Genomic DNA, 6207 nt, shown 5'->3' with positions numbered 1-6207 from the left:
TATTTGCTTCACGCTTATCATTCATCTCGGGTTAATTCCGTTTTTTTTTGTTGTTGTTTGTTTTTTTTTTTTTATGTATTGCCATTCTTCAAGCTGACTCGCCATCCCGGGTTTTTAATGCCAGGCTCATAGCGAACTTAACGATATGATCGAACATTACGAAGGGTTGGTCATTGGACGGGAGAAGGAGGTTGACGTGTGGAAGAAGAAATTCTCAGCCCTTGAGGCTGAACTCAATTCTTCTGCTGGCTCCAAGCACGATCTGGAGGACAAGGTCGACAGTTTAACATCCGAGATGGCACAGGTAAAGGGGGAGCTGCAAGACCAGTATGACCGGAATTACAAACTCTAGGATGAACTTTCTGGTGTTCAGGGTAGACTTCATGAATCCGAATCAACCGCCGATACCCTGAACAACCAATTTATCGAGCTTGACGCGAAGTACAAGGCGCTGGCCAAGTTGTGTGATTCCGAGTTAGCAAGGTCGGCATCGAAGGCCAGAAAGGAGGTTAAGGGACGCGGGATGGAATTGATCCAAGGGGCCATTCGCTTTATGCAAACCGAGAAGGCTAGGTCAGACTTGGAATCAGACATCAAGGAGCATGAGAGCAACCTGATTTTGCTGGACCAAATCCATGAAACTGATTTCTCCGAGGAGCAAGAAAGGACCGAACTGTCGACTAATCTTTCTGAAAAGCGGAGTCGCTTGGCAGCTCTTCCTACTTCGACCTTCAACCCTCAGGACTTCGAGGAATTCTTCACTGAATCGCCTCCTATAAGTGAATCAGGTCTAGACTGGGCAGGTAATGCTTGGCTCCTGACATTTACTACCTTTTCCTCACCTTATGTGTTTTTAAAGTTGACTGGGACTGTCCTTCCCAGGTTCAAGTGAGGCGGAGGATGTCGTCCCACCCGAAGTACCTGCGGCACCGGCGGTCACTCCGGAGGATGGTTGTAATGTAGAGGGCGGACCAAGAGCTCCATCCGACCAAGCACCAGCTAAGGAGGTGAACGAAACTTCGGTTGCTGAGCCGGGGTCCGAGGTGAATATCACTCCGTAGTGGCTGCGTCCACTTTAAATTGGGAATTGTCCCATTTATTTTAAAACTTGATTTCGAACTTGTCTTTGCCTAAGGAGGCTTTATTATTTTCTTTTGAACAAGATATTTTCCTGAGGAGGCTTTTAAACCTTTCTAGGTTATGACCCAAGGGGGTTTGGTTAAAATTATATGCGGGTTTGCAAAGTCCGCTTTTAACCTTTTGTGGCCTTGTGGTTATGCTTTTGAGATTTTTAGGCTGATCAGACCTTTCTCTTAAGAATGCGAGAACTGAGCTCGGCTTAAAGCGAGTTCCCCACTTCGGGTTTAGTCAACTCGATAAATTTGCTGGGCTTGGGCCTTAGAAAATTTTGTTGTTAATGCGACGGTTGCTCTTTCCCTTCTTATAAGTAAGGAAAACGGCTCGTCTTTTAATGCAATAACTGCCTTTCCTCGATTTTCCAAAAATGGTGTAAACCACTCGGACACTCTACCATTAATGGATTTATGGTTCCAAGAAAAACCCTAAATCATTATAAATAAAGGCTTACCTACTTCTAAGCTTTATTTAAACATGATTTTAGAATCTTACTTGAGAAATATTTCAAGAATGGAAAACGAAAAAGTAGCCCCCGTTGATCCCGGCAGCCCACTCTTCTTGTCCGGCGACGGCTTTGAACCGGCCGGCGTTCTCTTCCCTCACGCCGTCTTTCACTTTCCTTCAAAGGAGAAGAAAGAGGCTTGCGATTTTATTGACAAGGTAAATATTTAAAGTTTTTGATTTAAAAACTCTTTGTTTCATCTTATTCACTCATCGTTATGCTAGGTCGCCGATAAGCACCGTCGCTTGTGTGAAGAGAGGCAGCGGCTGGGCCTCAAAAGGCAAACACTCGAGGCTCGCATTGCTCGGGTGGAAAGGAAGATACGGGCCTTGGAAAGTGACCCCTTTCAATGGGAGTGGCGGAACTTCGACTCCGTCGCTGAGATCCCGAAGATGCTTCGGATGTATCTCCGCGCTAAAGGAGTCCCGGGTCCCGTGAACGCCCCCGTCTGCGCCGTTCCATCTGACAGCGAAGAAGAAGACGAAGAGGAAGCCAGCACCTGTCGGAAACGCGTTCGGGATCATCCCGAAGTGGATGCCAAGAACAAGGCGTCCACTTCGAAGACTAAACCGGCGATGAAGGAGCCTGTTCCTGAGCCTCTTCCATAAATGTCCTCTAACTTCTTTACTTACTTTAAACTCGTAATGGGCTTCGGCCCCTTTTTATTTATGGAAACATTCGCAACTTTCCTTTCTTTTCAAATATTCTCGGAGATGCGTCTTTTAATGCAGGATCTGTTCGAGGGCATAAATCTCTCCGCGAATCACTCCATTCTTTGGATAGAATCCGCAGCTTGCTAAGGATATGGGGTTCCTATAAATTATAGTTTCAATTTCCCTTTACTCCTCACCACTCTTTTTATTTTAGCAGGTATGGAGTTCAATCTTCGCTGTTCAGAATCTATGCCTGACTTCTCCAGAATCGGAATGATGAGCGAAGATGTTCCAAATGAGCCAAACAGGCAGCCTCCTCCACCTCGCGGCTTCTTAAGATCTCAGATCCGAGCCCCATGTGCTTTGATCAGGGATCTCCCAATCAGAGACCAAGGAACAGCGACGGCGTTCATAGAGGCACTCGAGCTTCAACATCGGAGGCTTATGTTGGAAAAGAGGAGACTCCGGAAGAGGATTAACCACATGCAACGCAGGCTTACTACGGTGTCAAGGAATCTTCATATCCTTGAATCTCATCCCGGAGAGTGGATTGATCTTGGAATCTCTGACTTTGCTCGAATTCCGGACTGCATGATGCCAATCCTCGATCTTGTTGGTCAAGGAGTTGAAGTGTTCTGCTCGTCAACAAGATTTTCATAGTCCGAAGTGTACGATGAGGGATATTCCGTCTTTTGAATAAACGTTGTATTCCCAATTTCTTGTATGTTCGCTTAGCCGAACCTTCTATTTGCTTCACTTGTTCGCACAGTCGAACCTTTTTCCTTTAATAAAGAAATAAAACAAATTTTTATTAATAGCTGAACTCGTTTCCGAGCTGCCTACGTACCCATTTCGGGATCAAGCCACATCGTAGTTCATGTACATAAACAATGCATGTAGCTTTTAAACATAAAACTTCTTTAGGTTGATCACATTCCAAGGTCGCCTGACCGGATTGCCTTCTAAGTCTTTCAACCTATAAACACCGTTCCGAACCACTTCGGTAATAATGTAAGGTCCTTCCCAATTAATACCGAGTTTACCGGCACCTTCTTCTTTTTTGTTGTCAAAGACGCGCCTTAATACATAATCTCCCACAAAGAAAGGCCTACTTTTAACCTTAGAATTGTAATACCGGGCTGCTGCCTGCTGGTAATTCTGGATCCGAATTAGAGCTTGATCACGCCTTTCATTTATGGTATCTAGTGAATCATTAAGCATTGCTGAATTTTCTTCCTCATTTAACGGTGCTTCTGTTCGGTTTCTAATATTGTTTCTGGAATTATATCTTCAGCTAAGACAACGGGTTCCTTGTTAGATGTATTTGATCCCCATGACTTCCTCCGTTTGTTGGGTGGCGGTTCGATCTCTGGTTCGCCACGGTCGCGTGCCGCTGCTCGAGACCTTGTAATGACGAGGGTTTCTTTGCTGTCTTGAATGCTTCGCTTCGAAATGCATTCCACTGGAATAACTCTTTTCAACTCAGGATCTGATGTTGATGCCAATGCTGCAAGTGCGTCCGCAGTTGTATTCTCTCCCCGAGGTATGCGGATTAATTCAAATTTCGAGAAATTTTTAGATAAATCCTTCACCACTTCGAGGTACGCTTTCATTCTTGAATCTTTGGCTTCATAGTCTCCATTAAATTGGTTAACTACTAATTGCGAATCGCAATAAGCCAATATTTCCTTAACTCCAACTCCTTGTGCTAATCGAAGTCCGGCAATCAGGGCTTCGTATTCTGCCTCGTTGTTGGAAGCATTGAATAACAACCGGAATGACTGTTCTAGAATTTCTGACGTTGGGGACTCCAACTTGATTCCCACTCCGGATCCTTGTTTTGTTGAAGACCCATCTACGTGTAATTTCCAAGTTTGGTTCTCCGGTTGTTCTATCGTTCCAGGTATTGGTAGTTCGGTCAGGAAATCTGCTAAGACCTGAGCCTTCATACTGATCCGGCTTTTGAACTCTATGTCGTACTCGCTTAATTCCACCGCCCATTTCGCCAATCGTCCGGACTGGTTTGGACTATGAAGTATTGTTCGGAGTGGCTGGTTGGTTAATACCTCAATCGGATGGGATTGAAAGTACGGGCGCAGCTTCCGAGACGATATCACCACCGCGAGTGCGAGTTTTTCCATCATTGTGTATCTGGTCTCCAGATCCGTCATTGACTTGCTCACGTAGTAAATTGGTTTCTGCTCCCCACGGTCTTCCCGAACCAAGACTCCACTAACCGCGTGGTTCGAAACCGACACGTATAAATAAAGTTTTTCATCCACTTCCGGCTTGGACAATATAGGCGGAGTGGTTAAGTATGCCTTAAGCTGCCCAAAAGCTTCTTCACACTTCTCATCCCAAAGGAATCCTTTGTTCCCTTTCAGAATTTGGTAGAAAGGCAACGACTTATCTGTTGATCTCGAGATAAAACGATTCAGAGCCGCAATCCGCCCAGTCAACCGTTGTACTTCTTTGAAGTTTCTTGGAGAGGGCATGTTCAGAAAGGCGTTAATTTGATTTGGATTGGCTTCGATTCCTCTTTCTGTCACGATATAACCAAGAAATTCTCCGGATGGGACTCCAAATGTGCACTTCGCCGGGTTCAGCTTCATTTGATATTTATTTAGAATATCAAAACATTCCTCTAAATGCTTAACGTGATCCTCTTTCTTTAACGACTTAACCAACATATCATCTATGTAGACTTCCATTGTTTTCCCGAGATGATTATGGAACATCTTGTTAACCAACCGTTGATAAGTTGCTCCTGCATTTTTCAAACCAAAAGGCATCACTTTATAACAATAGATACCTCTATCTGTGATAAATGACGTCTTTTCTTGATCTTCGGGGTTCATCACTATTTGATTATAACCCGAGAAGGCGTCCATGAATGTTAACAACTCGTTCCCAGCGGTGGACTCTACAAGTCGATCTATATGCGGGAGTGGGAAACTATCTTTGGGACATGCTTTATTTAGGTCTGTGAAATCGATGCAAACCCTATCTTTCCCATTCTTCTTTTTGACGACGACAGTGTTTGCTATCCATTCCGGGTATTGCACTTCTCTTATGGATCCTATCTTCAAAAGTTTATCTACTTCGTCATTTACTACTTTGGCTCGCTCCACTCCGAGCTTTCTTCTTTTCTGTTTCACCGGCTTGAAGCTCGGATCTACATTTAGCTCGTGACAAATTATACTTGGATCTATACCAGGCATGTCTGCTGCTGACCATGCAAACGATGTTTTGTTTCTCTTTAAAAGTTCGATCAAAGCTTCTTTTATCTGGCCAGTCAGAGTTGCTCCAATTCGAATTTTCTGGTCCGGCTTGTCTTCTTCCAACACCACTTCGATTACTACATCATCTTTCTTCTGCCCGCTAGGAAATTTTGTTCTTAGTCCCTCTTTTGCGGGCTTCGTTAATTGCTATTGAATCTTCATACGGTGGCTAGCTAGGTAACACGTCCGTGAAGCTTCTTGATCTCCCCGAATTGTTTCCACCCCATTTGATGTTGGAAATTTGATACATTGATGGTATGTAGAGGGGACTGCTTTCATTCGATAAATCCAGGGAGTCCCAAGGATGATGTTGGAAGCTGCGGGTTTACCGAAGACAACGAAGTCCACGATCTTCGATACCTTCTTGGCAAGGACCGGTAGCTTGATTGTTCCGAGAGACATGGCTGACTCGCTTGTGAACGCAACTAACGGAGATGGGGGTCCTACTATGTCTCCTCGGCTGATTCCCATTCTTTCTAGAGTACTTAAAAAGATCAAATCGACCGAACTACCTGTATCTATAAGGATCCTTGATACTTCGAAGTTAGCCACGTCAAGGGTAATGACTAGAGCATCATCATGCGGTCTTTCGAGGGTACGAGTATCTTCTTCATTAACTGATATCGATGCCCCT

The sequence above is a fragment of the Arabidopsis lyrata genome (assembly GCF_000004255.2).
Source record: "Arabidopsis lyrata subsp. lyrata unplaced genomic scaffold ARALYscaffold_8, whole genome shotgun sequence".
Lineage (NCBI taxonomy): Eukaryota > Viridiplantae > Streptophyta > Magnoliopsida > Brassicales > Brassicaceae > Arabidopsis > Arabidopsis lyrata.
The sequence above is the reverse complement of the archived record's forward strand: the minus strand, read 5'-3'. Positions refer to the sequence as shown.